This window comes from Varroa destructor, unplaced genomic scaffold (assembly GCF_002443255.2).
Source record: "Varroa destructor unplaced genomic scaffold, Vdes_3.0 BEIS01000006.1, whole genome shotgun sequence".
NCBI lineage: Eukaryota > Metazoa > Arthropoda > Arachnida > Mesostigmata > Varroidae > Varroa > Varroa destructor.
In genome coordinates, this window is record NW_019211459.1 from 21,255,006 (window position 1) to 21,278,969 (window position 23,964).

At 40.7% G+C, this 23,964-nt stretch overlaps 1 long non-coding RNA gene across 2 annotated transcripts in view; it reads right to left on the bottom strand.

The window, feature by feature from the left end:
- Positions 1 to 16,548: 16,548 nt before the first annotated feature.
- Positions 16,549 to 23,964, bottom strand: part of LOC111253193 (uncharacterized) — a 29,622-nt gene continuing 22,206 nt past the window's right edge. For both annotated transcript variants that reach the window (XR_015330217.1, XR_015330216.1), the window contains 2 exons: positions 17,869 to 17,988; positions 16,549 to 17,181 (listed from right to left, as the gene is read on the bottom strand). This is a non-coding gene — a long non-coding RNA (uncharacterized LOC111253193). The remainder of the gene's footprint in view (positions 17,182 to 17,868; positions 17,989 to 23,964) is intronic.

Consider the following 23,964-nt stretch of genomic DNA (forward strand, 5'->3'; position numbering starts at 1 on the left):
GCTCGCTGCACAGAGGTAATAGCATTGAGGCTGGGCGATCGGCTCATCTTTGAAGAGGAAACAAGCCGGCCAAACCTTCGCGCCCGGATCATGATGGAAGTTACGGTTGAGTATTTTACGCGCGCATTCATTCGGCATCACGGATTGACGGTGAGCTGTCACTGCCGCTACGAGATTTCAAATGGTGCTCGTGGAAGTGATTGCTCGGTCCAGTGTAGCGCAGCATGAATCGTAGTTCCTCTAACTGAATTAATTACCGTAAACGGATCAAGGTGGGCAGTAATGCGCCGATTATACGACGAAAGAAACAAGTCCGGAAGTGGACTGGGATGCTTTTGCAGAATTTCGCCACGATAACACTCATCACTGCCGGCCGTGAACGGGGCCTTAGGCAGATAGGACATAGAAAATAGATGGGTTTGTTCAAGAAAAATGATTTGTTTTTATTATAGCTTTTTGGCTTGCGCAGAAAAACAACTTTAGCGGCGGCGTTGGCAACTGATGTAAGGAGCTGATTTCCAATCCGGGTTGAATACCAATGACGGAGATAATGCGTTCGTGAACTAATTACACGTAAAATAACATTATAGTACAGAGTTTTTCGTAATGGTGTTTTAGGAAAAAGAGGTATTGGCCAAAAGGCATTTCGATGTGGTTTGATGCGCCTAAGTAAACGTAACATATAATAAATTATAAAATGTTACGTCGCTCGTCAGTTTGCCGTATCAATTTTAATAATTTCCGGTAGTGATGATTGATGATCTTAAAATACCACATACAACCTCAACATATACGCGGCATACTTATACCAATTAAGGCAACAACGTTTCTACGTGAGCTACTATATGGTAAGGTATACTCGATTACGTTTTCTAGACAATAACATCAGGAGAAGCCGTTTAAGGAGGATAGTCCTCAAGACAGAGACGAACGTTGTCTAAACGACCAACACGTGCTAATAAACACAGTCATATTTCTGCAATGGTTGGTTTCTGTAAACTTTAGTCGTTAAGTAAACATAAAGGAGAACGAGCTAAAATCAACAGTTTCCATTAACACTAACTTAAAGGCTTCGGTGGTACGGTGCGTTCTTTTGAATCGATCAATGCTGAATTAAGCGAACGCTAAAACGTCGAAGGCTGATCCTACATACACGGTCGCAAAGAATATCTGTTTCAAAAAATTGACTAGATTGCAATGGGCCCGTTCATGCTTCTATCAAAATCAGAAGAGGAGCTAGTTCGGTAACAATCGAGAATAGACATGAAATAAGAAAATCCTATGTTTTAGCATAATATGTGTATGGGTATCAGTTAGCGACTGATAACTCGTATGTAGTTCCACTCATCTGTTATTCTTTCTCACATGATATATTAATCAGTCACAGAAAACCACACAAAGGTTTTCAGTCAAGTCCTAATATTCCATGGCGTCATAATTAACAAACAATTGTCCTCTTCGCAGAAATTAAAGTTTTGTTAACTAACATATTTTCAGATACGAAGCAGGAAGGCTCTATCAGCAATCAGGTGAGGTTTACTATAGGGTTACTTCTGTCTAAAACCATAGTCGGAATATATATCACAGACCTTATCTCCTACGAAAGGGAAGCGTGCGTATGAGGCAACGCTGACATGTAACCAAGTACAGCTTAGGTTCTTGTGGGCTGATAACTTGCGACCAAATAGTTAATACTGCCCAGAAAAGAGTGATCCTGGTGTGTCGATTTCGTTAGGTTGAAGTTATTCTATTGCGGACATCCCCACAGAATCCGGAACGCATACAAACATCGATTTAATAAAAGTAGCGACTTGAATACATATGCTACGATCGAATATTGATGTTGTCCTAATTAGACAGAGCCTGTTTATAACCATTCACTGTCCTGCAATTTGTCTTTCCTTCTCGATCACTTCTTGAAAACAGAATTTTTTTTAGGATACATAGGAAACACATAATCGTTGCCTTGGCAACGATATGTGTTTCTTGGCTTTTAGGGCTCTATTTGGCTCGATAATATTCCACGTAGAATCCTATAATGTTTCCTTTGTCTTTGGTGATGGGCTAAGATCTTAGTCTGGCTCTAATACGTCTGTGAATAATGTAGCCAGTTTTATGATACTGACGTTCAAATTTTTTTAATTTTATTGCCTATTTCACTATATTTAATTGGTGCGTGGCGTGTTTAGGTGTGATCAGAACTGTTTGTGTGGACTATATCTCACGTAATGTAATTTCACATGGTTTTTGAAATGATAATGAAGAGCAGATTTTAAAAATCGACCACGTAACTGTCATCATTGGGAAACGTCTCGGTTTCCCCAACGTCAATTTGCTAACAAAAATAACAACACCTTTTCCGTAGCTGATTTTGAAAGTAAGCGGGATTCTCGACCTGTTCGTCTCATCACTTGTGCTCAGCAGAATGTCCCGTGATCCGAAAAGCTCAAAACATGCTCATGTCGTACAGGAGAAAACTATTCAGATTAACTGAGGATCGCTCATACGGAACGTACAAAAGATATTTAGCGAAATGCAACTTCTTGTTCGGCCAGAGAAACAAGACGTATTTCGAAAAAATGACAACGTCGAGATCAACCCGCGCCATTTTAAGATGTATCCTGCCCTATCGCAAAGACTGCTAGTTATTCTTCTCTAGGAAATTAAAATCTATTATCGCGGTATAGGCCAGTTCTAGAAACTACATTGCAAATTACAGCGCACCTTGTGCTGCAAATTTGGAAACGAGTGTCTGCTGCACATTCGTCCGTTATAGGCGGCATACATTAACCACTTCTACAACCTGATATATATATATATATATTCGGTACAAAAGGGTTGCTTGATCCCGAACGAAATAATAGCAAATGTAAGTACAGCCAATGAATGGAGTGCCATCATCAGATCGTGCCCGCGGAATCAATCGGTGCAAACCAGATGGTGGTGATACTAACGAAATACCCTAGCCTTGAAGTGTCCTACAAAAAGTGCACTATTTATTTTCATTTATTTTTTCTTCGTCTAAGTAAGCTTTATATTTCTTTAAATTATCTATAAATCTAAAATATAGACAGACCATATCTCGTTTCGAAATGTTATAGGTCGCTGCTATTTCTCCCCAATAGAGTAACAAGTTCGCAAGTCTCTAACGATGAAGGAGTAACACGTTTGCTTATTAAACCCAAGGAGGTATAAAACCATCCAAGCTGAAAACGAAATATAAATACACTTCTTCTTGTTCTGGTGAAATAAGCCGTTCATAGCAGTACCAGACGTAAAATAGATAATGGTTTAGGCCCATTGCGCGACCTGAGTGATCTGAGCTGATTGATTTATCAAGAGATTTGATGAGACCCTATTTCAAAGCTGCTGCTTCGGTCGGTTGCTTCCAGTGCGCTAACTGTGCTTCTAATGAATTGTGCTAAGCGTTGTTTCTTTATTTCGGTGGAAAAAAACGCTGCTGATATTGACGTCAATATTTGCCGGATCGCCTCGTTGACTGACGTGGTCATGAACAAGCAAATAATCGAAATTAACGAGACGAAGGAAGACGATCGCAAGCAGAGACCTACGTCCTCTTCTTCTCTATAGAATGAGTTCCACAAACCCCGTCGAACAAATCGATGCTTCTTCTCAATAGCCGTGCGAAACAAATAAAATATTAATGAAAAGCGGTCTAGCTCCTATAGGCTACGTTCGAGCCAACAACAAAACACACTGACTCAAGGACACGCTAAAATAGTTGTTGTAATGGCTTACATATTCAAGTACCGAATTGTCGACGGTAATGAATTTCTCCCGATTGGCCACCTTCTTTTTTGGGGCTCTCGAATCGCTAGTCCATCATAGTGGGCAACTATCGGATGTCTCTCAATGCACCACTTTCATTATACGAATGCGGCCGACCAGATTGAATTCTCAGGGTTTTTTCCCCTGTGATGCAACACCACACCGCGTTTACGGCCAGTTCACTTTGCTACCTCCCTAAGGTTCGATCCCTTAGAGACACTCTATCAGCCCTGCGCCACAACAAACAGCGGGAAAGATTTGTCATACTATATTACTGAAGATAGATCGTAACTGCTACGCTTGTTGACCTTGTCCTTTTTCACTATGGCAATTTATTGAGGACCGTTAATCTCCGTAAGGCGCAACCTCTTTGTTAGCAGAGACGACGCCATACGCCGTTTCCTACAGTGTCCATTTGCTAATTTTCAGTCGACGCTGGAGATATTTCGAGTTAGACATTTGCCCTAATAAAAAATGCTTAATTTTCGCCGTAAAAGCAAGAACGATATCGTTTATTTAATTTTATTCGTGTTTGTGGAACAAGTTCGTAGTGGTGGTTACCCAGAGTCGCAATGCAGTTTCCCATTGCCACCACTTAAGCGTCGATTCTTCTTACAACGTTCATTAAAGAATTATGTACTGAATAAGACAGATACCCTAATAGGCGTCTTTTCCTTTTCGATATTCGTTAAGTTTGCCGCGACTTGGATTTTGAAGAGGTTTTCGCGCGGTTGCAATATTTAGGCCTAACGTTGAGTGAATTTGTCCTTTGGCGAACGGTCGCGGCACGATTAGCTGAACAAGATGCACTGCTCGAATGAAAATCGTTTAACAACGGCCGTATCAGCAAGAACAATAATAGTATCATTTATGGTTATAACTATTACCATTAAAATGATTAGGTATCACTGCCCGCATTTATGCTTTTTTTTTTTTTTTTCTACCGAAATCTACGCTGACCTGTGTAGTCCAATTCATATATGTGCAGGGTGCAGCAAAACTGCAGGAAACTAAACGAGAGAAAATGGCCGCGTTCACCTTTTCTGTACCAGAACGTCAATTCTCTTACGTATCACCGGCTCATATGGGCGATTGAAACTGGACGTGCGCCCGAATAACAACTGGCTGGCATCAACATCAATATTGATTCCCTTTTTATTAAAATGTCATTTACTGCTTACATAGATAGACCTGACATATTATCAATCTTTTCTGGTGTCAGTGAGCTGCCAAACATATCGGAGTAAGGTTTGCGTCGTTTCGGAGAAGAAGATAATTATATTAGAATGAAAACGATCTTTTACATCAATGCACGAAACATATTTCTGATAAATACTCATAAAATTACCATCAATATTAGTCCCGGGCTGCAGGGTTTAGCCACGGAAGAATACGCAGAACTTATGTTGCTTACCGCGCAAGCTACAGCTCCATTGCAAGTCTTAGGCCACTGAACACTGAGCAATCTAAGCTTACAGAACACACGAATTCGCAGACTGAGCGCGTTTTTACGCTCAATTCGATTTCGGAGTACTGCTTAGGGGAATACGATACTCCCGCCGACGAGTTCAGGAAGTGTAGCCTAGATTTTCGGAGACAGGCGGAAGTTTCCTAAAAATGGCATTTTCCTTTTTGAACAACCCGTTACACCTCTAGTCGAAGACTTGTTCTGCTTGCTTCGTATTCATTATACCGACAAATTTTGCAAACGTCGCGATCTTTCTGGCTAAAGCCTAGTTTTAATAGCGATCTTACATAGCCCTGTACCCTTTCCTCTACAGAGAATGGTCGTCTTAAAGCTGAAGCAAGTTTTGTCTCTGTTATGGTTCTGGGCTACACAGAAAAAGCATAGGGCTGGGATCATCGGTAGATGACATGGGTTATTATGAATGTTGAACGCTTTTATGGAACTCTATGAAAATTGTCCATTTGACCTGCTTTTTATGCTTCGTTTACTTAGCTATACTAGATAATCGAAAGCTTCGATCATCATCAAAGCTTGAATATTTACCTTTCTATTGATGTTCCCGCTCGTTGGCAGTCTTGACAATTTATTACAGTTATTACATAATACGGTAGCTATTTTTTATTTACGACAGTTTTCGTCCCGGCTGTGGTAAGTCTACCATTGCTTAGCAGTCGACTAAAGGGTAAAAGTTGTTCAATGACAAATTTCAGTCAAACAATAGATGAAATTGGGTACATACAGAAACATTCATAACAGAAAAGTTTTAACCATATAAATTCGTACTCACACGAATACAAAGGTCAAATGGAGAAATTTATCTAATTCAGTGAATTATAAAAAAAAAAAAAAAAAAAAAACAAACAGATAAATAAGTTCTTCCATGTAATATTCAAGAGCCTTACGAATGCAATCAAATTCCATTTATTCACGTTTGCTTAAAAATATTACATAAATCAATAATACAGTGCCTCAATATAGCGGAGCGCGTGTATAGAACACTTCGCGCGGGTTGGTTTTATTATTTGTCCTAAAGATAACAATAGAGAGCAGCGAGTAGGGTGGTAACTAGTACAATTTGCCCCTCACCTAGAGCACTTACATGTATCCTCAGATTCGTGGAAATCTGCTTTCTTGCAGAGTCTATGGTGAAGGCTATGCACGGCAAAGACTTGCGTGTTTAGTCGGTTCGTCCCTCGCCTCTCGTAACCTTTGATCGTGCCTAAAGGGAGGAATTCCTAGTCGTTTTTCCTTCAGTAGTACCAATAGCGTTTTTCCTTTTAGTCCCAAGGTTGCTGCTCGAAAGCGTCTGAGCGTTGAGAGTTCAGAGCGACAACGGAGATCTTCAAACAGCAGTGGCAGCTCGGCCAAGAGATATGTGGCACGATTTTGTGTCGCTACGATTAGTCTGACCCAATGCTACTTTCAGAAAAGAAATGTTGATACGATTTAATTTTTGGAGCTTTTCTATGTAAAATCTGTTTAATAGACACGTATCCCGTACGCTGCGATCGGTGCCACCTTGAGGTCGAGCAAGGTCAGAGCTGTTGCAAGGCAAAAACGAGTAGATCTTGCTTGATCGTCCATGCGAACGCCGGTGGAACCAGGCCGCCAATAATATTGCGTACAAATTACGCCAACATCGAACGTTCACATCAGCCATCCACAGTACAGCTTGAGATATCATATATTTGGCTTCAGACGTTGTTTGTGACCGTGACACGTTCAGTTAACTCATTACGACAGGCCGATTTTCACATCCAGTATGGCCATTTGACGCGCGTCTTAACTATCATTCTGCTTCAGTCCATATAGCTTTGGTTTTGTAGTCACAAAACCCGGTTATTCTTGACTGGACTGAAATCCTACTCATCAGAGGGATCGATGATGTTATGCTAAAGACGTCGTTATACTAGAAACGTTTTTAGCAGGTACTTGGGCTTTTTCATTGAATGGGGTAATATGAAGAAACAGAATTCTACGGGATAGAAATAATGCTATGTAACGAACACTAGCCTAGTTCTATTTCACTTTATTGAAATTAATAAGAGATTTAGCTGACACTGACTGTCTTGTGTGTAGTAAATCAATTAAAATCTTTACTAGCTTATCAATAAACAGTCTCGGTAAATTCGCTCAGCGTTCTTTTTTTCGAGACACGTATGCCACACTCGCGAGCCTATTTGTTTATCTGTTAGCATGTTCAGGCAGGCATCGGTATAAGCATCGGATATGACTGATTTCCATGGCCATAAATCCCTACTAAATCTGATATTGTAGTTCTATAAGCCGTATTTCTTCTTTGCATTTCTAGATCCGACGTCAGCTAACGGTCTTATCGTTCTTGGAAATTAAGGCTAGCTTGGTACGACATCTGACGGTTGTTGAACGAACTTAATGGCCTGATGATACGTCATTGATCGCGGGGATACCACCATACGAATTCAACAATCACGGCTACACGCGGAACTAATCGGTGGCGTCGCCACAGAAGGCTAAGTTATTCTCGATTGGCCTTGGGCAATTCATATTGACGAGCTTACGTTGACCCCATATAGGCAAAAAGAGTGGCAGGCTTCCTATATTACCACGCCCTAGCCTAATCGAAGCAATAGCTAGGACTTCTTCTTTATTTCATTTACTCAGCTTCGCTGTGTACGGCACTAAGTGGGTGTGGTCAATTAGTGCGCTGTCCTGCAAAAGGCCTACTGTTTGCCTTCTTGGGCCTTTGAAGCCGCGACGGCTGACTCTAGATGCTCGTTTTTATGCAAAATCCTATGTTGCCTAGTTCAGCTCATCCTAAATTCTTCCAGTTGCTATCTTTAGCTTCGTAAGCAAGGTACAGCTCTGTATAGGTCCAAGTACGCCTATTTTAGAAAATATGTCTAAATTCTTACACTTAGAATAGATATGAGCTTTTAGATATTATTTTATTAAACACGGAGATTATCAGTTCGGTCAATTAGTAAGAGCTACCTAGAGCATTCAGCGAAAATTGGTTATGTCGCTAGGCGTATGTGAGAATCCGCTACACTTTTAGTCAATCATACTTTTAGTCAATGCTAGCCAGAGTATAACTGTAAATTATCGATTACTTGAAACAGACACTAGATCTAGTTCTAAGCTCGTCTGTCCTCTGTTAATTAAGGTTGATAGAGCTATTGCCGCTGATGCAACGCAAAGATCGGTGTACCTATAATAAAAAAAAAAAAGAGTTCCTAAATACCAAATGCTGTATTGCATTAACTCAGCAAATAGACATATCGAGTCATTAAAGGGAGACGCACGCTTTGAGCGCCGACCTTCTGATCGTGGATCCTTCAATCGACGCTCATGAATACACGGTCAGAACGAAGTTTCTACCTTGCTTGTGTAACAAAGAAGAATGATGATTCTCAAGCTATAATTCAGTAAGTGAGTTATCAAGGGAATTTTCTCAAAAATCGGGATCAGAAGAGCTTTTTGGTGCGAGAACTGCTACCCATTGTTACTGGCCAAAATCTAACGGCATATGTAGTTAACAGCTGGAATAAGATTGGTTATTTTCGTAGACTAACTAATTATTATATCTCGAAGCTGATTGGCAAAGGTCGTTGATGACTTGCTCTCTAAATCCAAGGTACAATTTTAGCTTACGTTAGGCACTCGGCCAATGGATAATGTTGATTTTAGTAATCGAAGAAGGCAGCAGTTAAGTGGTCCAGTCGGAAGCGTTCGCCTAAACACTTTAACAAGATGGTATACTGCTTAGAAATAATTTATCTATCGCAGGACCACGTTTATTTGATGAAGGGCTGTACAGAGGAGTATTAGGCAAATGTTTCCACGGATATCACGGAATCGGTGCGTTTCTCCAGTTCAAATATGTTATAATAGATTTCAATGAAACGACAACAAAAGTCTGATTAAAAGCTTGTATGCCAAATTATTTCCTATTGGCAATGCTGTAGTATATTCTTGACAATTTCTTTCCCCCCCTCTATAGTCGAGTGGGCTAGTTACTGAACTCGGACGCATATACAGACGCTATGGTACAGATACTCGTTCAGCACATTTAATGATCCATATAATTCACTCGTTATCTTGTAGTAGCTTTTGACCTGGCACTTCCTGGAACTGAATTGTTAATAGCGCAACACTGTGAGCGATCTTTGCAAGGCCACGTCAGTCAATATGTACTATATAGTATCGTATCATATGCGGAATGGGAATAGATAGATGGCTAGAACCCAGCGATAAAAAAGTTGAAAAAATTACAGCCGACTAGTAGAAGAAGCCGATAGATGATAAGGTGGTCAGAAATCTACTTCTGTCTGATTAGTTCACGAGGCTCAAACAGAACTGAGCCGAAAGTTTACCCCCCCCCCCCCGTGTTGTTTTAACTATCTCCCCCAAATATGTATTCAGATAATTTCGCTTTTGACTGTGACGCATCGACTTACGTTGGTTAGAATTTTTCCGCTTGCTTAATTACTGCGAGAGCTCTCTCTAGATCAATCCCGTTCTATATCGTCTTTGAATAGTAGGTCTCTACTTAGTTTTGGGCATTTTCTTATACTGGAAGAGAATAGTTGCTATCAACTCTGTTGTGACTGGCCATCTTCGACCAACTGCCTTTTTACTTGTCAATTTTTTGAATGGGCCCAGATACTGGACGTTGTGGAATTGCTGCCCCGAAAATCCAACAGCACGGCAACGTAAGAGGAAAGCGGTAGCTGTAAAAACAAAATCAATTCCATTTGAAACGTTCTGTCGGGTATTTTTGTTTGCAACTAAATAACCTATAAATGCCGCTTTAGTAGATACAGTTGAAAACATCTTCTTAAATGAGAACGCTCATTTGCAGACACATATTTCTTCATATCTTCCGAGCAGTTTATATTATCGACAATGCGAATTCGCTATCCGTATCACGAAGAAGACCGTCAACTAAACCAATTACAGAAAATAATGGGCTTCTGGAACAAAAAAAGAAGATCGCTTTTCTATCGTAGAAAATAGGACCGAATGATTTTTGAATGAAAGGAATGAAAATTATATAAAAACTCTTTCTGACGCCACGAAAGAGTCGGTGCTCATAGACGTTAAGGTTAAAGAGTTGCTTTTAGCAAGCCCGACCCTGTTAACCGTAGGGCATCTCTAAATTCGCTTGAGGTCGTAGACGGTGCGCTGGCCCACGTCGAGCTACATACATAGGATTAACAACACCTGTTACGATCTAAAGGTTCAATCAAACCCCTAATGAAGATATTCATTTCACATCCATACGTTTCTATATTACCGTTTATACCGATAGATCTATCCCGTACGAAAACACTCACTGTTAATGAATTTAGTTCGAAGACATGGCTCACGTATTCATGGCCAGTTTGAAAAATGGTCAATCGTGAACAATTTGATTTGCATTATCTGGCTTACATAATGTTTTTATTCATGCTAGCAAGTCTATGTTATTATTGCGATTGGTGGCCCTGTATGAAAGCCAGTATCTCGACTACGCAACCCTCTGGGCCTAAATACACGGCAACTGGGAATAAATGCATTGCCTCTACAGTGATTGCTTTTTTTCAGTGCTCAAACAGAGCTTCGAGCATACCCGAACCCTAGCCATCATTATATAGCTAATCAGGCGCGGTAAGTCGGACGGCTGTACCTGTGGCTAAAAAACCAGGGATAGCTGACTCAAGCTCCGTTATACTGTATAACATGTGTGATTAAATAAAGAAACGTATTGTATAAGCGATGAGTTACACACGTCAGGTGTTTATAGGTCGCGAAGACCAGGCCAATTTCGTCCGGTTCGCTGTAAGTGAAAGTACAAACAATGCACGTCCGCCGTACCACAAGAAACGAATCCAACACTGTTGTTAACTTTCCAGAATCTTTCCTTAGAAAGCGATTAAGGACGATTAAGTTAGAGGGCCTGCGGCGACAACTGTAGCCCGTTAGAGGCGCTGTTCTATATAACAGCATACGTTTAGATATGGGAATGCTAACTGAATGCGAACCACCCTATCATCTATGCGGCTCTGTACGGATCATGCTTGGTTAGATCCCTGATCTGCCTCTGCTATGGGACAGTGATAGGACAATGAACAAAAGAAATTCCTATCCTCATCAACATCGATTAAGACTACCTCGACGACTCGTCTTGTGTTAAGGGCTTGTGAGGATTTAGAGTTCTCTTAGACGCATAAAAATTTTCCTCGATGAGAAGCACTTGATACAGAGTTCGTCGAGTAGAAGGTTACATCTATAGCAAGACTTCACAACGTTCATTCAGGAAAACATGTGGGTCCCATTGATTTAGGATAAAGTGACGATGAAGTTTTGTTTCAAAGGTAGCGTTTGAACCTAAGCTAAGTGGCAGTGGTTGGAGCATTTAATGGCAAAACGATTGCTTTCAAAATGTTCAGGTATTAGGGCAGACACATTTACTGTCGCCGTTCAACCTTATGGAGTAAGTAAAATCTAGTTCTTCATCCATAAGGAGCTTCGCACACTAGTTAAGTGTTCGCAAAGACAGCTGATCGTAATGCGACCGCGTTGTCTTTCAAACCCACCAAGGTAATAAAGTACGGCAAATACAAGTCCCGAGCCGAAGGTGCAGTAATCAAATTCGTCCTCGTACTGTCATGCACCAATTAGGGAAGTATAGTGAGTGAACGACGAAGGGGGTGGTCTTCCAGTTAGGACGGACAAATGTAGGCGCTGATCTAAGGACCTGCCAAGCTGAGTAGCTACCGCAACATCAGGATCCTTAAGGCAATGACACCCGCAGTAAAGATACCACGATTTGCTGAATCGAAGCTTGGCAATAAGCAGCAACTTCATATCGCTAAATATAAGAAGTTAGTTTTTATCGCTAGGTAACTTGCGTTTTACCTTAAAACAACTATCAGCTTTGAATTGGCGATTTTTTTTTCACGTAACAGCCTGTGGGAAATGTCAGTTAGTGATATATATTCTAAAATGATCGTATGGCAAATGATATAATCAACCTATCGATTGACAACATTGTGCAATAACGTTTACGTTTATGTTAATAATAATAACGAGTACATAAGTTTTTTTCTTTTTTTTTTTTTTATAAAATAATAAGCAATGCATTAAAGAAACACCTGCAAAACGCATTCACAATGCCCTTAGAAACGCTGGAGTTGTACACCATCATCGCTTGAAGGGCATAAATGTATGTTGTCAATGTTCTAGTAGTTATAGACTCGTCCAATAGACCCGTCACTGTGGTGTTCAGCCGTTGACTTTCATACTTTTCATGAACTACTCTCGTAGGTTAATTGAGTTCTTAATTACGCTGTACGTTTTGATCATGCCCTATGTTATCATTATGAACTGCTAATTATAAAGGGCAATACTTTAAATCATCGAAAAACAGTGCCGTTACCTTAATTTTGTGTTCTCCTTAATACAGCAGGATATACACTAAGGTTAATTAATGGTTTATAGAAAATTTCACACGGTACCAGTAGCAACTGAAGAAAAAATTCAAAACATCCGATTACACGTAAAACTCTTGATTCAGACATGTCTTCAATGTAAAATCTCTCTCGGCTCCCGTCCAAACAATTGCGTCAACAAAGTTTACCAGTGAAACCTATAGTGTTTCTTATTCTATTATATACCTTTGCATACCTAAAAAAAGTGCGTGATTGTTCTGCGCATAGACAGGACGCTACTTACGGCGGGGGGTTTATGCCCAGCTTCCAATTGTCTATGTTATCGCACTCGACGTACGCTGAATTCAATGGCTCCATTTAAGACTGCCCATATGCGTGAGCTCTCAGACACGTCGACAGGAGTACCTTGACAATTATTCTTTCTTTTGAGCTAAAATTCAATTCAATAGATACAGCAAAGCGTTTGTACGTTCTTATCTACTTTTATAATATTGTCATATAGATGCCCTATTAATTATACGAGTAAACACAATGACGTCTGACTACCAATATATGAATCGATTTATTATATTAAAACGTTCTATTTATATTCTCGCGATATTATGCATATATTTTCATTTTACTGCTGTAACTATTGCGATGTTAGATTAAATGAACGCTACAAATCACCAGGCAACATGGGGGGGGGGGGTAGCGCGTTGTTGATGGTCCTGCTAGATGTGCTCCGGCAATCATCTTCTTTTTTACGGTTGTGCACTTCACTGCTCTTTCCGCTCCATCATATACGAAACGCTAACGAAATTCCTATAACTGGCCCCTATTTCTTCATTCCTCTTCATCTGCTGATCGGCGGTCAGACATGCCGTATTGTCGCGTCATATTGCTACCGGCAATGATCTGCTGTTTGGCGGGGACCTGGGGATCTGCGGCTGGCTAGTTATGTTCCTTGACGGAGAGTTGTCAACACCAGCCGGCTGGCATTCGACGTAACTGCTGGCATGACAGCAGCATCAGGCGCATGGCAAAAGGTAACCGTGCTACCCTGCCAATATCCCGGCGGCACTTCCCGATGACATTCTCACCGCCGTCGGCGCCAGCTTCAGTGGAAGAAACAGCTTCAGAAGAGGAATCACTTCAGTTACGGCATTTCAAAGTGGTAAGGACAGCAGTAGCAGATAACAAAATACGTCAAAGCCATGAAGTAGTCGGTGCTTCGCTTTCAGCGTTCCTCTTGCTTTGTTGAATTGATACCGGAATTAGTGGTCGGCGCACCTCGCCAATAAGCGGGAAGACACGGATTTATATGTACGGTCAGTCAGGGAGCACTGGACTGGCTGAAGCTCTGTATCACCACTCGCTTTCTCTAGCGATAGTAAAGGAGTAGCAGCAGCAACAGCAACAGCAACACAACAACAGCAACAACAACAACAACAACAACAACAACAGCAACAACAACAACAACAACAACAAATCTACTTGGCTGACAGCGTAGCTGCCATAGAACATCAGTGAAAATGACTGGTCCTCCCCGTACTGATACGAACGAGGTTGCTCATTAATTGCTGAACGCACATGCGGGCAAGCTTGCAAACAAAAATACTGACGTTACCTTCCGCTATCTGACGATCCGTAGTCAAACTGTTTCGGAAACCTCTCTTTTCGCTAATATCGCCAATCCTTCATAGAATGGATTTTCTAACGGAAACATTAATACTCCTTGTACGGACTCAGAAAACAGATAAAACCCTTGTTCAGCGAACGCAACTAGACAACAACTTGTGAAGTTGGACTTGGGGTGGGGTGGGCATTTGACGTTCGTTAGGTGTAATCGATGTAACAACAAATATTAGATCGAAGCGCTGAATTCGAAATGATAAAGGACAGCGGTGTCTATATAAGCGTCAAGCTAGAAAGTTTAATATTACTCAGGTCTACCCCTGACATATTTCAAATCACTTTATCGTAACTCTACCAATATACATCGAGAACGATTCAGCTCTGTTTGTAACACATGTGAGGTGCGTGTACGTCTTTTTTTGTACAGAGTTTTTGTATAGTGTGGAAGGGGTCGACTAGGAATCGAGTGAGATGCCCTGATTCTTTATCCAGCTCCCGGGAACACTCAAGCTGTTTTAGAGTTAAATCCTTTGAATTCCGTTTTGAGCCATTGAAATAGTGGCACTCAAAGTGTAATTATTTCTAAGTTGGAAATTATAAGAGATTTACCTTCCCGATCACTATCAACTACAGCAGACGAAAATGCATTTGGTGGAAGATCATAAGGGCATAAATTTATCTGAGTTACTTACTTCCCAATAAATAGATAATGTTCACCTAACATCATATTTATCTTTGAGTAGTTGTTAACATATTTAGAAAAAAAACTAGTTCTACAAAAATACCTACGACCTAAAGCATTTAGCACTCCACAGGCTTGAATATGGCCATTTGCACTGATGCGAGCTTTCCTCTTCTGCTCCTTATTGGCCTATTTTTAATCACAACTTCACAAAGGAGCCAGTTCCATATCAATCATTTGCTTAGATATCACCGTTCCCATGGTATCCCCTATAATCTAGGAAATTGTAATCGAACCCTCGGTGCTCCGAAGTGTCATAGCCAGAATACCTCTTCCTGACATAGAAGGTTAGAGAATATGTCTGTAAAGAAGGGTTAATATTCATATGCGTATACGAGTCCGGTAGCTTCGCTTTTTAATTTGCTAACATGATGCAGCCTGCCCCAAAATCTCAGTGACCACCCATCTCAGCCCGGACCACTACAACCAGCAGTTACGTATCCCGTGTTTTTCAATACACTTCGGCGCCTATGTGTATACGTACGTGTATCATAGCGTATATATATGCTATAAAAGGCCTCTTATATATCGATGCTCGTCATAAAAACAGGACACCCGCCGCTAAGAAGCCTATATTCCAAATTCGCAAATTTTCTTAAACAACCATAGGCTATGACTACGTCGTAGTTAGCGTGAATATTGTGTCAAGGTGTAACTTGACGTTTTACGGCAGATTCGAAACACATAAGACTGCATCATTAACAGGGCTGACGCTCAGATATTACATTGATACGAAGTTTTGATCTATACTATGAGAAAAAAACAATGATGCTTTGTTTTTTTAAACGTCACTACTTGTTTGTTGTGCTTTAGAAAAAAAAAAAATGGAAAATCTAAACCCTTACAAATTTTATGAGAGGATACATCGACATATCCCCGGGCTGTGTCGTCATCATTGGAAGTTTCGAACACCGCCAGTTATCAAACACTGCTTTTTAAATGCTTCTTTTTTTTAATTGTGTAGGCGTCACTAGGTGCGTAACGTTGGATAAATATAGCTTTATATATTGCACATATTTTCTACTCGAGACTATTTGACTGTTTATAGAGAATAACTGCACGAAGCATTGCGGTAAAAATGCAATTTCCTATGATTTCGTCCTTAAACCTTTACTGGTGCTTTTGGCCACAGGTCATGCTCCGCATTTAAGCCCATAATACAGCTCACCCTATGCCTATTTATTGCTTGCTGACATGTCTTTGTGCTTCGACGGCCAGGGTTGGTATAATGAATGATAAGTGAAGATCGACTCTGACATTGCATTTTGGACTCTGTCCAGCGAACGCTTGCAATTATGATTTATGACAATTGACAATTTGCTAATTATGGCACACTTTACCTCGAATATCATTAATTAACACCAGTTTGTATTATCCTACTTTGTGTTGCTACCCGGATCACCACGGTATCGGTTTCGCACAATAGTGCTCAATTTTTTGGCAAAGTGAAGTCGCGATTTGAGCGATCTTTATTTTGACTTTCCTATACGATCTTTCTATTTAAGACAAATTCTAGATTATTTTCCAGCTTCTTGTTTTACTTCAGGTACAAAATTGTACTTATCCATACGACTATGCGACTCATGTTTAACAGAAAACGCATTGAGTGTTTGATCTCTCCACTACCAGCAACGATGTATGATTGGATAAGTGTAAAAATATATACAGCATAATAACCGTTTCTTTTATTCCTCTTATTTTTTTTTTATCGATTAATGTTCCAAAACCAAACAAAAAAAGGCGCCAAGTACAAAACAACAAGGCTAAACAATGTTCCTTTCTGACGACGTTAAGGGAAAGAAGACGTCAAGGCGACGGCACACATCGTACTGCCTGCGGTGTCGTTAAAGTACTGATATTGAACGTAGAAGCCACTGTTGATGGCAATAATGACAGCGCTCAATTCCGCTACAAGATAAAGCATCAACGCTATCAACAGCTGCGGCTGTACAGCATCATCGAAGGACTCTTATTCTGTAGCTTTTTGCCCTTGCCGCTGTCCTGGGGTCGGTTTTCATCGTCGCCGTCACGACCGGATATGGGGGAATTTGTGCAGTTTACAAATGCTACGGGGGCGGAAGAGGGACGGGGGTCATAGAAGGTAGTTGGATTCCTTGGCGTTTCTTCATTGGGCTGCCGTCATCAGTTTACTGGAAGTACGGAAAGGCCAGAGCGTCTTGGAATAGGACTGTTGACTTTTGATGTGTCGTGATCAATACACTTCCATGTACATCGGTTTTATTTAGATGGTGAACCTTTTGTAATAACGACTTCGACTTACAAAACGCACGCGGTCGATTGGATAGCAGCATGTTACTGCGTATTGAACGCTCCGTGTGTTTAGTGACGTTAACACGGAACGATCAATTTTTTTTTAGTGAGTGCTGAGTTCACTGTTCCTACCGCTGGACATTATTTTTTTCCATCTTCACCGTATCCCCCCCTCGATCTGTCGTATCATCCAGTAGTTGTATAAAATAAAGGCTGTTCTACGGGACGATATGTCACGTTTTGTGTGCAGCAGGCTAGTTCCGCTTCTGACAAAGGAAAGCCCACTTGGATCTAACAACGGACCGCACACGTTCTTACATTATACAATAGGACATTCATCCAATGTGTACAATTGTAAATACGTATTTACTAAAATTGGTAAGCTGCTATATAGAGGGGACCTCTTATCTCGTTATATAAAGCATCTTAGACTTGGAAAAGTTCGCATGATGCCACTCGACCAGTGTAACTTAGGAATGTACCCAAATATCTTCAACTTATCCTCTTTCCCTAGTTTTATCAATGGGGGTAATTACTGCGGCGAGCTCAGAATAAATGGCCCATACCGTTATGAACGTGGGTTATTTAACTTCGCTTCTCTGATGTTCTGCTCAGTCTGTAGGAAAGCGTAGGATATTTATAGTGTTCGTTTCAGCCGTTTCGATAAGTAGATGGCCCGAAGTCGCCTGTAACGCCAATTAAAAATTCACAAATGTGATCAGAAGTTAGAAATGATCGCCCTGAAATACAAAGACGCAATGACAAAAAGCAGAAATTATCAGTCCTTTATTGAATTTTCGCTTTATGTAAGGACAAAATTTGTATGGTAGAGGTTCAATAGCTTCGACGGGTTGTTTTCAACGAAGTCGTCAGCGTCCACAGCGGGAGACATACCTTGGCAAAGCAGCTTTTGAAATCATTGATATATAATTCAGGGTTTTTAATAACAGAAAACGTCAATGCTTGAAGGTATGTTAGCGAACTAAATTGTCCATGTGATGCGAATACAACAATCAAGGATAGATTTTACAATATATCATTGTTCCTTATTGATCTAAGCATAAAAATGGCGTCTCCATTACCGATCCTCAATGTTTAGGCGTAGAAACATCACGTCTAGACAGAGCGATAATTGTATAGTTTTCGTCGTACCATCGCGACGTTTAATCTACAGCCGACTGTAAATAAAGTCGTCTCGTAGGAACTATTAGATGGGATGTCCTGTATATTGCCGACATATAGCCTATGTTTAATAGAATATCATTTTCTATCTAACGTAAAAATGACAAATTAAATTGATCCAAGGCAGAGGCCTTGTGGGACGTTATGTATGAGCACTCACCGCTAGTACTACTGTTAGAACTATTATAACGTCTAACAAGGAAGGATCTGTTTTCGGGCCAGTTATGCTTTCAAGAAAGCGACCATCTCTTACCGTCCAGAAGAGTAAATTTTTCTATGAATCTAAAAGGATCCACAAATGATAAAAGCTTAAAAATATGGCCGACAAGTAATTTTCTAAAGAATATACAAGAGGACTGCGCAATTGGCTTACACCATTGTCGACACTCGATTTTTGCCTATTTTAAAACCGGCGTAGTCAAAGATTGCCGTAAGTGTTCGAATACAACAGCAGCAGCAGCAGCAGCGTCATATGATCCAACAATCAAAACGTGCACGGGTTCCATTATCAAAGAAAACCTAATCATGTATTTCATGCAATAAGGGAGGTGCAAAGTTTGCCGAGGCGCAAAAGTGAATGAAGAAGTTCTTTCAAATAATTTACTTCCCTAAAATTACGGGCTATAACTTTGTAATGCTTTGTAATGACACTATAGCGTTCTTTCTTGTTGAACATTTATTAGCGTGGCAAAAAAAAAAAAAAAAGACCATTTAAACTTGATTTCGATTCATCAGTTACTTTAGGTTCATCGGTTATTCTGTTTAGGCTTCGTCGTTGTCTCACACAATGAATTAGGTCCCAGTAACGTATCTATATTTATAATAAATTAGTAAGCGGTGGTTGTCCGCGGTGGACATGTCCTTCGATAAAATCCTGCGCGAGACTGCAACGTAGTGTAATAGTGTAAGGAAAAAGTTGCTCTTCGATCAACACGGAGCTATCTGAAATGTTCTAGTAATCTTTTCTCGAAAAATATTATTCATTGTTCCAGATGCTTCCTGATTTAATGGAAACACAATAGTTTGACTATGTTTGGTAAGGGCCGGCTAGTTTTATTGTTGTTACTATCAAGTCGAAGTTCAAAATGTCGGAATCAGTTCAGATTGTCCCCTATCAACCGGTCATTGCTATAAATTGACAACTACTGAAAAAGGTACTTGTAACTAGCTACTGTTTAGCAGGCTTAAATTCCCGCAAAATAGGACCAGCCTACTTACAAGCTGACTAGAAAGCAGTGACGAAACAATGTCACATCTAGTACGAGCATTATAACCCTATGAATGCGCAAGCCATCTCCCAGTGGATGTTCCAACACTAATTTAATTGTTCATTGAACAGTGGATGAGGTCGTCGACGATTTGCTATTCTTTCTATGGCATATTTTTGTTTCATTACGACATCTAGGTTATTTAGCTTATAGATGCACTAGCGATGAGGACGGTTAGAGTGAGTCAGTACCGTAACGTCACGTAATGGTCTGACATCCAAACTAGCTTCCTCTGGCATGAGAATAGAGCCTACAACGTTCTATAACTGCTCAGACTTACCCGCAACCAGGTATTTTATTACTCCTGAACGCTACGAAAAATAATATGGGTGAAGAGTAGGGAACTGACAACACTTGATTTGTTGCTTGATGGCCAATTTGTCATCACAGTACGCTTAACAACGGAGAAACGCAAAGCTGACTCGTGTCGTAGCCAACAAGATATCGTTTGTAAATATTTATCGTTGCACGTAAGCGTTATGTTAGCGCTGGAAGTATATAGCCTTGCCGTTATAATGATTTTTCGTCTGACATGATATAACATTGTGCGAAACAGAACCTCCGTTGTTTACTTACAACGCTCAAGTCAATGCTGAAACTGTTTTTAACCGCAATCCGTAAGGTTCTTATTAAGAAGAAGTACTACGTATACTTTAATTTGATGATATTATTACAAATATTATAGGATCCTTTTTTACCAGCTCTTCCACATCTCTTTACCAGCAAGCTCGAGGTAGTCGACTCGAAACGAGCTGCTCGTATAATAATTGATATTTAAAGCTTCCAAGGCGAGCAGGGTGTGCCCAGTTCTATATCCCGAAAGTAGTCACCTAGGGCACCATTATTAGGTGTTCCTGGTCAATTCTGGCGCCTAGTATTTGTATTGATGCTTTTTCATCCGTCCTCGCGCAGCGACAACTTTCCGAAGCAAGAAATAGAGTACGTTCCGCAGCAGAGCTCTATTCCGCAGATATTGCTTTTATGTGTTGTCCTTGTAACATGGCCCTGTGAAGCCGGTGCGACCATTGCAGCAACGGCAAACCCGAGGAAAATCACTGGCAAGCGACGGGTCTCGAATTTACTCGCTTTGAGACTACGGACCAGGGTTTGCGGCAATGAGAATGAACACGCTGTTATTGTTTCTGTGCTTCCGAGGGGTGAGGGTAGGCCGACTAGAAAAGATGGACTCTACAATGTACTTACCCGTCGCATACGATCAAGACGAGTGCAGTTACCGTACACGTGGACTATAGAATGCATCGTGCAGCGAGAGAAGCATATGTATGAACTGCATTTTTCAGGTGATAGAAAAAGAACCAGCAAGGTAGAATGTTATGCCCAGCTACAGTCAACAGACCCGTAGTTAAATCTTCCCCAGTATGATGCACTAGCTACACAAACGGTGCCCACAACATAACGCCATGCGACCATATTGATAGTGATAAACTAGCTTTGAGCAATCATCCCATTGCACGATTTCAAAATCTATTCACTTTAATTCCAAATAGAAAAATCGATAAAACTTCCACGAAGAGGCAACATTACCTTCAACCAAGATGTTAAGACTACTCAGTAAGGGATCTAATGCAAACAAGAAAGAAAAATTACATTGTTACATTATGTCGCAAACCAGTGCCCTGCCATCATGTCAGTCTCTTTTTATCAATACAGCAGATGCTGATAAATGAATTTGAATATTGGCGCGCAATTATGATAATAATTATTGCATTTGCACGGTTATTATAGCATTTATGTTCACTGTACAACCGGCTGAACGTACCAAAGTATTGCGCGTACAGACACGGCTGACGATACGTTAGTCAAGCTAACGCAAGTTTTGATCAGTGAGCGTTTTCGGCTCGAGGTCTTCCTCGTTTAATTTGCCCCGCCGCATTTATGCCAGCACCTCATAATTCAGGCACTGTAACTGCTGTTCTCCTAGTTGGGCAACGATTAGGTTATTTTATCGTATTACAGCCCACACACCTGCGAACAGTGTAAGCAGCAAAAAACAAATGGGGGAACGATGCCCCCGCCGCTGCTGGCCAGTACGCTGATTGGGTCTGTCTCTAGATACTATACATCCTGTTTCGTACATAGTCCTACATCATATTCTGTTCGTATATCACATTGTAATTATAACAGTTAATTCTAATCAGTGTCTTTTTTTTGTCATGTCTGAAATATTGTTCTTTTCAGCATTACTGTAGCCCCGATTATTATCGCCAGTGGTGATAGAAGCATTATTATTCTTATAATTGGCATTGCCTCTTTTTCGTCTGCTAATTCTGCCACTCGAATGGTGGAGGTAAAGGTCAACTTACCATTACAACGCCAACCTGATACTTTATACAAATCGTCGGTGTCATCCCCATCCCTAGTCGGTCAACCGTTGTTGCCGTTGCAGTAGCAGTAGCCCCCGTCAGCGAGATCACCAATCATCACGCGGATGTCGTTCGTCGTGCAAAATGCAAACCGACGCGTCGATGATAAAAAAGTGACCTATCACACGGCGACTGGCCATTGTTGCTAGCAACGGTTCGAATTTCGCGAGCCAGGATATGTGCGACGAGAGTACTGCTCCGCAGCCCTGCCGCCCACACAATTACTCTTTATCACGAAGTCTACCTAGACGAATAGGTGCGTTGTACAGTTGTTATTGATGTCCTTTTCATTGATGATCGCTTTAGCTATGTCTATGTTCTTTTTCTTTTATACCCCGCCGCTACCGTCACCGCCGCCGACCGCAGCACTTCACTATGGCTATTCTAATATATTTGAATTGTAATGCCTTATCATCGATGTAAATCAGCCTCGACATTAATGTTGTTTATCATCACACACGGCGACTGCGTCGATAGCGATCCGCTTTCGCTCGGCCAGACCGAATGCTTCGGTCTTCGATTTTTGACGTTTGCACGGCGGATGTTGCCTAACGCTACACAGCTCGTAAGAAGCGCGGTTTGGCAACGCGGAGATGAAGATGATCGGGGATCTTGGGATGCAATATGATCATGAGCGACCAAAGTGGGTTTGGCCGTTTTGTGTCTGGCGTTCGTTGGTTCAAGTAATAAAATAGGAAAATTCAAGGAGAGATTACAAAAGGTACGATCTATCACTGGTTGCATTGCTGTGCTCCATGCAGCCACAATGAAAAACACACGCGGGAAATGACGAATCAAGAAACTATGTTGAAGCCTGATGTGAAATCAGGCTTCGACACCCTTGCGGCCTAAGATGTCACGTTGACAAACTTGTCGATGACATAGACAACAACGACAAAAAACAGGCAAAGCTCAATCTTTACAGAAACCAAGCTGTTGGTACATTATTTCATTAAAAAATAAAACCTACTAGTTTCTAATGAATGGGATAAAAAAATCTAACAATCTATGATAAATGGTGTGTATAGTAGGACCTATGTACAATACCTGCAGAACATGCCCCAAGGTAAGGGTGACTTTGTCATTATTTACGCGCTGATTGATGGCTCAACGACACAACAGAATGTCTATATGAAGCGGTTTTCAGTTAGAATCTACGAATTTTTTTAGTTGCACTCTGCTTCAATGATTGCAGGTAGTAACTTAGTAAGTCACAGAAGTACGTACGTTTTTTACCCTCCTTAAACTAACTCTTTTTACAGATTGTCGTATATAAAATTCGCCAGAGGTGTCCCTTCGTATTATACTATTAACTAGACACGGTAAAATCACGTGCGTTGTCCTCTCTGTGTATGACCTAGTTTATTTGTACCCAAGTAAAAGTTATCACCGTTTATAACTAAGGCACTTTTTGGAGTAGAATCTATTAGACACCGGTTCTTATAAATTTTGACTGCTCTGAAATTTCAATACTATCCGAAGGAAACCAACTGAACTTCTAAAGGCTAGTATACTCCTGGATAGCATGGAGCATGAAGTACTCTACGTTGTTTCAAAATAGTAAAATCATTAGACAGTTACTTAGTGATACACCAAGTTACGTTGTAATATTTAACCGTTACGAGCGTCTCCGTCTATAAAATCACTTTGATGACTCCTCCTTCGATGTGGCGCGGCTCGATGCTTCTATAGACCTCCTTGTTTGTTTTACTTAAAACGTTACAAAACTTAAATTTTTTTTTCAAATTAAAACATTAATATGGTACCCGAAACTAGACCCCTCATTGTATTCATTACCTCGTTAATCACGGTTAGGACGCAGATATTT